Source organism: Salmo salar, chromosome 16 (genome assembly GCF_965601325.2).
Source record: "Salmo salar chromosome 16, fSalSal1, whole genome shotgun sequence".
NCBI classification, from domain to species: domain Eukaryota; kingdom Metazoa; phylum Chordata; class Actinopteri; order Salmoniformes; family Salmonidae; genus Salmo; species Salmo salar.
In genome coordinates, this window is record NC_138306.1 from 58,750,999 (window position 1) to 58,764,851 (window position 13,853).

Consider the following 13,853-nt stretch of genomic DNA (forward strand, 5'->3'; position numbering starts at 1 on the left):
TGGGGGGGGACTCATACAACACTCTATAACACTACTATAGACATGGTGGGGGGGGGACTCATACAACACTCTATAACACTACTATAGACATGGTGGGGGGGGACTCATACAACACTCTATAACACTACTATAGACATGGTGGGGGGGGACTCATACAACACTCTATAACACTACTATAGACATGGTGGGGGGGGACTCATACAACACTCTATAACACTACTATAGACATGGTGGGGGGGGACTCATACAACACTCTATAACACTACTATAGACATGGTGGGGGGGGACTCATACAACACTCTATAACACTACTATAGACATGGTGGGGGGGGACTCATACAACACTCTATAACACTACTATAGACATGGTGGGGGGGGGACTCATACAACACTCTATAACACTACTATAGACATGGTGGGGGGGGACTCATACAACACTCTATAACACTACTATAGACATGGTGGGGGGGGACTCATACAACACTCTATAACACTACTATAGACATGGTGGGGGGGGACTCATACAACACTCTATAACACTACTATAGACATGGTGGGGGGGGGACTCATACAACACTCTATAACACTACTATAGACATGGTGGGGGGGACTCATACAACACTCTATAACACTACTATAGACATGGTGGGGGGGGACTCATACAACACTCTATAACACTACTATAGACATGGTGGGGGGGGACTCATACAACACTCTATAACACTACTATAGACATGGTGGGGGGGGACTCATACAACACTCTATAACACTACTATAGACATGGTGGGGGGGGACTCATACAACACTCTATAACACTACTATAGACATGGTGGGGGGGGACTCATACAACACTCTATAACACTACTATAGACATGGTGGGGGGGGACTCATACAACACTCTATAACACTACTATAGACATGGTGGGGGGGGACTCATACAACACTCTATAACACTACTATAGACATGGTGGGGGGGGGACTCATACAACACTCTATAACACTACTATAGACATGGTGGGGGGGACTCATACAACACTCTATAACACTACTATAGACATGGTGGGGGGGGACTCATACAACACTCTATAACACTACTATAGACATGGTGGGGGGGGACTCATACAACACTCTATAACACTACTATAGACATGGTGGGGGGGGACTCATACAACACTCTATAACACTACTATAGACATGGTGGGGGGGGACTCATACAACACTCTATAACACTACTATAGACATGGTGGGGGGGGACTCATACAACACTCTATAACACTACTATAGACATGGTGGGGGGGGGACTCATACAACACTCTATAACACTACTATAGACATGGTGGGGGGGACTCATACAACACTCTATAACACTACTATAGACATGGTGGGGGGGGGGGGACTCATACAACACTCTATAACACTACTATAGACATGGTGGGGGGGACTCATACAACACTCTATAACACTACTATAGACATGGTGGGGGGGGACTCATACAACACTCTATAACACTACTATAGACATGGTGGGGGGGACTCATACAACACTCTATAACACTACTATAGACATGGTGGGGGGGGACTCATACAACACTCTATAACACTACTATAGACATGGTGGGGGGGGACTCATACAACACTCTATAACACTACTATAGACATGGTGGGGGGGACTCATACAACACTCTATAACACTACTATAGACATGGTGGGGGGGGACTCATACAACACTCTATAACACTACTATAGACATGGTGGGGGGGGACTCATACAACACTCTATAACACTACTATAGACATGGTGGGGGGGGACTCATACAACACTCTATAACACTACTATAGACATGGTGGGGGGGGACTCATACAACACTCTATAACACTACTATAGACATGGTGGGGGGGGACTCATACAACACTCTATAACACTACTATAGACATGGTGGGGGGGGACTCATACAACACTCTATAACACTACTATAGACATGGTGGGGGGGGACTCATACAACACTCTATAACACTACTATAGACATGGTGGGGGGGGACTCATACAACACTCTATAACACTACTATAGACATGGTGGGGGGGGACTCATACAACACTCTATAACACTACTATAGACATGGTGGGGGGGGACTCATACAACACTCTATAACACTACTATAGACATGGTGGGGGGGGACTCATACAACACTCTATAACACTACTATAGACATGGTGGGGGGGGACTCATACAACACTCTATAACACTACTATAGACATGGTGGGGGGGGACTCATACAACACTCTATAACACTACTATAGACATGGTGGGGGGGACTCATACAACACTCTATAACACTACTATAGACATGGTGGGGGGGGACTCATACAACACTCTATAACACTACTATAGACATGGTGGGGGGGGACTCATACAACACTCTATAACACTACTATAGACATGGTGGGGGGGGACTCATACAACACTCTATAACACTACTATAGACATGGTGGGGGGGGGGACTCATACAACACTCTATAACACTACTATAGACATGGTGGGGGGGGGACTCATACAACACTCTATAACACTACTATAGACATGGTGGGGGGGGACTCATACAACACTCTATAACACTACTATAGACATGGTGGGGGGGGACTCATACAACACTCTATAACACTACTATAGACATGGTGGGGGGGGGACTCATACAACACTCTATAACACTACTATAGACATGGTGGGGGGGGACTCATACAACACTCTATAACACTACTATAGACATGGTGGGGGGGGGACTCATACAACACTCTATAACACTACTATAGACATGGTGGGGGGGGGACTCATACAACACTCTATAACACTACTATAGACATGGTGGGGGGGGACTCATACAACACTCTATAACACTACTATAGACATGGTGGGGGGGACTCATACAACACTCTATAACACTACTATAGACATGGTGGGGGGGACTCATACAACACTCTATAACACTACTATAGACATGGTGGGGGGGGGACTCATACAACACTCTATAACACTACTATAGACATGGTGGGGGGGACTCATACAACACTCTATAACACTACTATAGACATGGTGGGGGGGGGACTCATACAACACTCTATAACACTACTATAGACATGGTGGGGGGGGACTCATACAACACTCTATAACACTACTATAGACATGGTGGGGGGGGGACTCATACAACACTCTATAACACTACTATAGACATGGTGGGGGGGGACTCATACAACACTCTATAACACTACTATAGACATGGTGGGGGGGGACTCATACAACACTCTATAACACTACTATAGACATGGTGGGGGGGGACTCATACAACACTCTATAACACTACTATAGACATGGTGGGGGGGGACTCATACAACACTCTATAACACTACTATAGACATGGTGGGGGGGGGACTCATACAACACTCTATAACACTACTATAGACATGGTGGGGGGGGACTCATACAACACTCTATAACACTACTATAGACATGGTGGGGGGGGGACTCATACAACACTCTATAACACTACTATAGACATGGTGGGGGGGGACTCATACAACACTCTATAACACTACTATAGACATGGTGGGGGGGACTCATACAACACTCTATAACACTACTATAGACATGGTGGGGGGGGGACTCATACAACACTCTATAACACTACTATAGACATGGTGGGGGGGGGACTCATACAACACTCTATAACACTACTATAGACATGGTGGGGGGGGGACTCATACAACACTCTATAACACTACTATAGACATGGTGGGGGGGACTCATACAACACTCTATAACACTACTATAGACATGGTGGGGGGGGACTCATACAACACTCTATAACACTACTATAGACATGGTGGGGGGGGGACTCATACAACACTCTATAACACTACTATAGACATGGTGGGGGGGGACTCATACAACACTCTATAACACTACTATAGACATGGTGGGGGGGGGACTCATACAACACTCTATAACACTACTATAGACATGGTGGGGGGGGGACTCATACAACACTCTATAACACTACTATAGACATGGTGGGGGGGGACTCATACAACACTCTATAACACTACTATAGACATGGTGGGGGGGGACTCATACAACACTCTATAACACTACTATAGACATGGTGGGGGGGGACTCATACAACACTCTATAACACTACTATAGACATGGTGGGGGGGGACTCATACAACACTCTATAACACTACTATAGACATGGTGGGGGGGGGACTCATACAACACTCTATAACACTACTATAGACATGGTGGGGGGGACTCATACAACACTCTATAACACTACTATAGACATGGTGGGGGGGACTCATACAACACTCTATAACACTACTATAGACATGGTGGGGGGGGGACTCATACAACACTCTATAACACTACTATAGACATGGTGGGGGGGGACTCATACAACACTCTATAACACTACTATAGACATGGTGGGGGGGGACTCATACAACACTCTATAACACTACTATAGACATGGTGGGGGGGGACTCATACAACACTCTATAACACTACTATAGACATGGTGGGGGGGGGACTCATACAACACTCTATAACACTACTATAGACATGGTGGGGGGGGACTCATACAACACTCTATAACACTACTATAGACATGGTGGGGGGGGGACTCATACAACACTCTATAACACTACTATAGACATGGTGGGGGGGGGCTCATACAACACTCTATAACACTACTATAGACATGGTGGGGGGGACTCATACAACACTCTATAACACTACTATAGACATGGTGGGGGGGGGACTCATACAACACTCTATAACACTACTATAGACATGGTGGGGGGGGACTCATACAACACTCTATAACACTACTATAGACATGGTGGGGGGGGACTCATACAACACTCTATAACACTACTATAGACATGGTGGGGGGGGACTCATACAACACTCTATAACACTACTATAGACATGGTGGGGGGGGGACTCATACAACACTCTATAACACTACTATAGACATGGTGGGGGGGACTCATACAACACTCTATAACACTACTATAGACATGGTGGGGGGGGGACTCATACAACACTCTATAACACTACTATAGACATGGTGGGGGGGGACTCATACAACACTCTATAACACTACTATAGACATGGTGGGGGGGGGACTCATACAACACTCTATAACACTACTATAGACATGGTGGGGGGGGACTCATACAACACTCTATAACACTACTATAGACATGGTGGGGGGGGACTCATACAACACTCTATAACACTACTATAGACATGGTGGGGGGGGACTCATACAACACTCTATAACACTACTATAGACATGGTGGGGGGGGACTCATACAACACTCTATAACACTACTATAGACATGGTGGGGGGGGACTCATACAACACTCTATAACACTACTATAGACATGGTGGGGGGGGGACTCATACAACACTCTATAACACTACTATAGACATGGTGGGGGGGGACTCATACAACACTCTATAACACTACTATAGACATGGTGGGGGGGGACTCATACAACACTCTATAACACTACTATAGACATGGTGGGGGGGGACTCATACAACACTCTATAACACTACTATAGACATGGTGGGGGGGGGACTCATACAACACTCTATAACACTACTATAGACATGGTGGGGGGGGACTCATACAACACTCTATAACACTACTATAGACATGGTGGGGGGGGACTCATACAACACTCTATAACACTACTATAGACATGGTGGGGGGGGACTCATACAACACTCTATAACACTACTATAGACATGGTGGGGGGGGACTCATACAACACTCTATAACACTACTATAGACATGGTGGGGGGGGACTCATACAACACTCTATAACACTACTATAGACATGGTGGGGGGGGGACTCATACAACACTCTATAACACTACTATAGACATGGTGGGGGGGGGACTCATACAACACTCTATAACACTACTATAGACATGGTGGGGGGGGACTCATACAACACTCTATAACACTACTATAGACATGGTGGGGGGGGGACTCATACAACACTCTATAACACTACTATAGACATGGTGGGGGGGGACTCATACAACACTCTATAACACTACTATAGACATGGTGGGGGGGGACTCATACAACACTCTATAACACTACTATAGACATGGTGGGGGGGGACTCATACAACACTCTATAACACTACTATAGACATGGTGGGGGGGGACTCATACAACACTCTATAACACTACTATAGACATGGTGGGGGGGGGACTCATACAACACTCTATAACACTACTATAGACATGGTGGGGGGGGACTCATACAACACTCTATAACACTACTATAGACATGGTGGGGGGGGGACTCATACAACACTCTATAACACTACTATAGACATGGTGGGGGGGGGACTCATACAACACTCTATAACACTACTATAGACATGGTGGGGGGGACTCATACAACACTCTATAACACTACTATAGACATGGTGGGGGGGGGACTCATACAACACTCTATAACACTACTATAGACATGGTGGGGGGGGGACTCATACAACACTCTATAACACTACTATAGACATGGTGGGGGGGGGACTCATACAACACTCTATAACACTACTATAGACATGGTGGGGGGGGGACTCATACAACACTCTATAACACTACTATAGACATGGTGGGGGGGGACTCATACAACACTCTATAACACTACTATAGACATGGTGGGGGGGGACTCATACAACACTCTATAACACTACTATAGACATGGTGGGGGGGGACTCATACAACACTCTATAACACTACTATAGACATGGTGGGGGGGGGACTCATACAACACTCTATAACACTACTATAGACATGGTGGGGGGGGGGACTCATACAACACTCTATAACACTACTATAGACATGGTGGGGGGGGGACTCATACAACACTCTATAACACTACTATAGACATGGTGGGGGGGGACTCATACAACACTCTATAACACTACTATAGACATGGTGGGGGGGGGACTCATACAACACTCTATAACACTACTATAGACATGGTGGGGGGGACTCATACAACACTCTATAACACTACTATAGACATGGTGGGGGGGGACTCATACAACACTCTATAACACTACTATAGACATGGTGGGGGGGGGGACTCATACAACACTCTATAACACTACTATAGACATGGTGGGGGGGGGACTCATACAACACTCTATAACACTACTATAGACATGGTGGGGGGGGACTCATACAACACTCTATAACACTACTATAGACATGGTGGGGGGGGGACTCATACAACACTCTATAACACTACTATAGACATGGTGGGGGGGGGACTCATACAACACTCTATAACACTACTATAGACATGGTGGGGGGGGGGGGACTCATACAACACTCTATAACACTACTATAGACATGGTGGGGGGGGGGACTCATACAACACTCTATAACACTACTATAGACATGGTGGGGGGGGACTCATACAACACTCTATAACACTACTATAGACATGGTGGGGGGGGGACTCATACAACACTCTATAACACTACTATAGACATGGTGGGGGGGGACTCATACAACACTCTATAACACTACTATAGACATGGTGGGGGGGGGGACTCATACAACACTCTATAACACTACTATAGACATGGTGGGGGGGGGACTCATACAACACTCTATAACACTACTATAGACATGGTGGGGGGGGACTCATACAACACTCTATAACACTACTATAGACATGGTGGGGGGGGGACTCATACAACACTCTATAACACTACTATAGACATGGTGGGGGGGACTCATACAACACTCTATAACACTACTATAGACATGGTGGGGGGGGGACTCATACAACACTCTATAACACTACTATAGACATGGTGGGGGGGACTCATACAACACTCTATAACACTACTATAGACATGGTGGGGGGGGGACTCATACAACACTCTATAACACTACTATAGACATGGTGGGGGGGGGACTCATACAACACTCTATAACACTACTATAGACATGGTGGGGGGGGACTCATACAACACTCTATAACACTACTATAGACATGGTGGGGGGGGACTCATACAACACTCTGTAACACTACTATAGACATGGTGGGGGGGGGACTCATACAACACTCTATAACACTACTATAGACATGGTGGGGGGGGGACTCATACAACACTCTATAACACTACTATAGACATGGTGGGGGGGACTCATACAACACTCTATAACACTACTATAGACATGGTGGGGGGGGACTCATACAACACTCTATAACACTACTATAGACATGGTGGGGGGGACTCATACAACACTCTATAACACTACTATAGACATGGTGGGGGGGGACTCATACAACACTCTATAACACTACTATAGACATGGTGGGGGGGACTCATACAACACTCTATAACACTACTATAGACATGGTGGGGGGGGGGACTCATACAACACTCTATAACACTACTATAGACATGGTGGGGGGGGACTCATACAACACTCTATAACACTACTATAGACATGGTGGGGGGGACTCATACAACACTCTATAACACTACTATAGACATGGTGGGGGGGACTCATACAACACTCTATAACACTACTATAGACATGGTGGGGGGGGACTCATACAACACTCTATAACACTACTATAGACATGGTGGGGGGGACTCATACAACACTCTATAACACTACTATAGACATGGTGGGGGGGGACTCATACAACACTCTATAACACTACTATAGACATGGTGGGGGGGGGACTCATACAACACTCTATAACACTACTATAGACATGGTGGGGGGGGGGACTCATACAACACTCTATAACACTACTATAGACATGGTGGGGGGGGACTCATACAACACTCTATAACACTACTATAGACATGGTGGGGGGGGGACTCATACAACACTCTATAACACTACTATAGACATGGTGGGGGGGGGACTCATACAACACTCTATAACACTACTATAGACATGGTGGGGGGGGGACTCATACAACACTCTATAACACTACTATAGACATGGTGGGGGGGGACTCATACAACACTCTATAACACTACTATAGACATGGTGGGGGGGGACTCATACAACACTCTATAACACTACTATAGACATGGTGGGGGGGGACTCATACAACACTCTATAACACTACTATAGACATGGTGGGGGGGGGACTCATACAACACTCTATAACACTACTATAGACATGGTGGGGGGGGGGACTCATACAACACTCTATAACACTACTATAGACATGGTGGGGGGGGACTCATACAACACTCTATAACACTACTATAGACATGGTGGGGGGGACTCATACAACACTCTATAACACTACTATAGACATGGTGGGGGGGGACTCATACAACACTCTATAACACTACTATAGACATGGTGGGGGGGGACTCATACAACACTCTATAACACTACTATAGACATGGTGGGGGGGGACTCATACAACACTCTATAACACTACTATAGACATGGTGGGGGGGGACTCATACAACACTCTATAACACTACTATAGACATGGTGGGGGGGACTCATACAACACTCTATAACACTACTATAGACATGGTGGGGGGGGGGGACTCATACAACACTCTATAACACTACTATAGACATGGTGGGGGGGGGGACTCATACAACACTCTATAACACTACTATAGACATGGTGGGGGGGGGACTCATACAACACTCTATAACACTACTATAGACATGGTGGGGGGGACTCATACAACACTCTATAACACTACTATAGACATGGTGGGGGGGGACTCATACAACACTCTATAACACTACTATAGACATGGTGGGGGGGACTCATACAACACTCTATAACACTACTATAGACATGGTGGGGGGGACTCATACAACACTCTATAACACTACTATAGACATGGTGGGGGGGGGACTCATACAACACTCTATAACACTACTATAGACATGGTGGGGGGGGGACTCATACAACACTCTATAACACTACTATAGACATGGTGGGGGGGGGGACTCATACAACACACTATAACACTACTATAGACATGGTGGGGGGGGACTCATACAACACTCTATAACACTACTATAGACATGGTGGGGGGGGGACTCATACAACACTCTATAACACTACTATAGACATGGTGGGGGGGGACTCATACAACACTCTATAACACTACTATAGACATGGTGGGGGGGGGGACTCATACAACACTCTATAACACTACTATAGACATGGTGGGGGGGGACTCATACAACACTCTATAACACTACTATAGACATGGTGGGGGGGGACTCATACAACACTCTATAACACTACTATAGACATGGTGGGGGGGGACTCATACAACACTCTATAACACTACTATAGACATGGTGGGGGGGGGGACTCATACAACACTCTATAACACTACTATAGACATGGTGGGGGGGGGGGACTCATACAACACTCTATAACACTACTATAGACATGGTGGGGGGGGACTCATACAACACTCTGTAACACTACTATAGACATGGTGGGGGGGACTCATACAACACTCTATAACACTACTATAGACATGGTGGGGGGGGACTCATACAACACTCTATAACACTACTATAGACATGGTGGGGGGGGACTCATACAACACTCTATAACACTACTATAGACATGGTGGGGGGGACTCATACAACACTCTATAACACTACTATAGACATGGTGGGGGGGACTCATACAACACTCTATAACACTACTATAGACATGGTGGGGGGGACTCATACAACACTCTATAACACTACTATAGACATGGTGGGGGGGGGGGACTCATACAACACTCTGTAACACTACTATAGACATGGTGGGGGGGGGGACTCATACAACACTCTATAACACTACTATAGACATGGTGGGGAGGGGGACTCATACAACACTCTATAACACTACTATAGACATGGTGGGGGGGGACTCATACAACACTCTATAACACTACTATAGACATGGTGGGGGGGACTCATACAACACTCTATAACACTACTATAGACATGGTGGGGGGGACTCATACAACACTCTATAACACTACTATAGACATGGTGGGGGGGACTCATACAACACTCTATAACACTACTATAGACATGGTGGGGGGGGGGACTCATACAACACTCTATAACACTACTATAGACATGGTGGGGGGGGACTCATACAACACTCTATAACACTACTATAGACATGGTGGGGGGGGGGACTCATACAACACACTATAACACTACTATAGACATGGTGGGGGGGGGACTCATACAACACTCTATAACACTACTATAGACATGGTGGGGGGGGACTCATACAACACTCTATAACACTACTATAGACATGGTGGGGGGGGGGACTCATACAACACACTATAACACTACTATAGACATGGTGGGGGGGGACTCATACAACACTCTATAACACTACTATAGACATGGTGGGGGGGGACTCATACAACACTCTATAACACTACTATAGACATGGTGGGGGGGGGGACTATATCTTTCTGTTTCTAATAGTGTTTATTGTCATTGTTTTAAAAGCTGAATTTATAATTATTAAGAAACTTTCCTCGTTGGTTGTTTACCGTTGTGATCTTACAACTCTGCTTGTGACGTAAACACAAACTTAAATACATTTCAGCTTTAGTATTTCACATTGTATTGGTTTCTTCAATTTCAGCCTATAACCAGTTGTGTAAAGCAGTTAATAAGTAAAAATACTTTAAAGTACTTCTTTAAAGAACTACTTAAGTAGTTTTTGGTATTGACTACTTTTACTTTTACTTCACTACATTCCTAAAGAAAGTAATGTACTTTATATTCCATGCATTTTCCCCTGACACCCAAAAGAACTCGTTACATTTCGAATGCTTAGCAGGACAGAAAAATGGTCCAATTCACACACTTATCAAGAGAACATCCCTGGTCATCCCTACTGCCTCTGATCTGGAGGACTCACTAAACAGAGAACATCCCTGGTCGTCCCTACTGCCTCTGATCTGGAGGACTCACTAAACAGAGAACATCCCTGGTCATCCCTACTGCCTCTGATCTGGAGGACTCACTAAACAGACAACATCCCTGGTCATCCCTACTGCCTCTGATCTGGAGGACTCACTAAACAGAGAACATCCCTGGTCATCCCTACTGCCTCTGATCTGGAGGACTCACTAAACAGAGAACATCCCTGGTCGTCCCTACTGCCTCTGATCTGGAGGACTCACTAAACAGAGAACATCCCTGGTCATCCCTACTGCCTCTGATAAGGAGGACTCACTAAAAAGAGAACATCCCTGGTCATCCCTACTGCCTCTGATCTGGAGGCCTCACTAAACAGAGAACATCCCTGGTCATCCCTACTGCCTCTGATCTGGAGGACTCACTAAACAGAGAACATCCCTGGTCCTCCCTACTGCCTCTGATCTGGAGGACTCACTAAACAGAGAACATCCCTGGTCATCCCTACTGCCTCTGATCTGGAGGACTCACTAAACAGAGAACATCCCTGGTCATCCCTACTGCATCTGATCTGGAGGACTCACTAAACAGAGAACATCCCTGGTCATCTCTACTGCCTCTGATCTGGAGGACTCACTAAACAGAGAACATCCATGGTCATCCCTGATCTGGAGGACAAATGCTTCAAATACTTTTAGACTTTTACTCAAGTAGTATTTTACTGGAGTAATTTTTTTTATTATTAAGGTATCTTTACTTTTACTCAAGGACGACAGTTGGGTTATTATTCCACCATTTTCCCACCATTTTTCCACCACTGCCTAGAACCATATGAGGTATACACTTTTATTCCCATGAAGATTTGTAAGACTTGTTTAGCCCATTGCTGGGCAGTGTGTGATTACTATTTGGCAGTGGATTGTATAATTGGCTTGACCGGTACCTACCCCATTTTCCAAATCTGTGGGTGGCAAACCAACCCAAATAAAGTATATATATTTTTTAAAGGCTTTCTGAAATGTAAGGGGTAAAACATTATCACACCCATTGTCTTTTCTATATTGTCCTTAAAAAAATATATATATATTTTTTTTACAAAACTTCCAGAGTGCACAGTGCAGTCAAAATTCTGTTTTTCTCCTGTGTTTTGTATCATATTATACAATAGCTGAAGAACTGAACACTGTGACTGTGGAAATGTAATGGCTGCTGTTTGTAAATCCAGTCGAGGACTTTTTAATACGCAGGTTTTGCATGGGTGGAGTTTTGGATTGCCTGGTGACATTACCGGGTGGTATGAGTTAATAGACCAATAACATAGAGTTCTAAACCTCTCTGCCAATAGCAGCTCATTTTCAGGTTACATATCCCACCCATTCTGCTATACCGTACCGTACTGTAGTTAACGCTAAATACTTTATTTTATCTGTAAATAAAATGATATTATTAACACGTAACAAACAAACAAAAAACAGTACAGAGATGAATGCGAGGCAATGACATCAAATCCAATGGTTAGTTCCTGGTCTTACGGCTGCGAAGGGATTCTGCTGTAGTTGAAACACTGAAGACTTTATTCTAACAGGAAACGTAGTGTGTGGGAGTAGCTAAACGAGATACTCCGCAGGACAGACAGCCTTTTATAGAACGGCTGCTTGTCAACACGGCTTTTGGTGGTTCTTCAGGATTAGAACTACATTTGTGTTTTTAAACTTCAAGCCTTTTTTTTTTTTTTTTTTACAGAATGAATAGAGTCTTCAGAGAATTAGAGAAAGCGGAATTAGTGGCCTTAGTCTCACGGCATGTCAGTAACGATTAGCCCGACTGGATGAATGATGCTTCAACA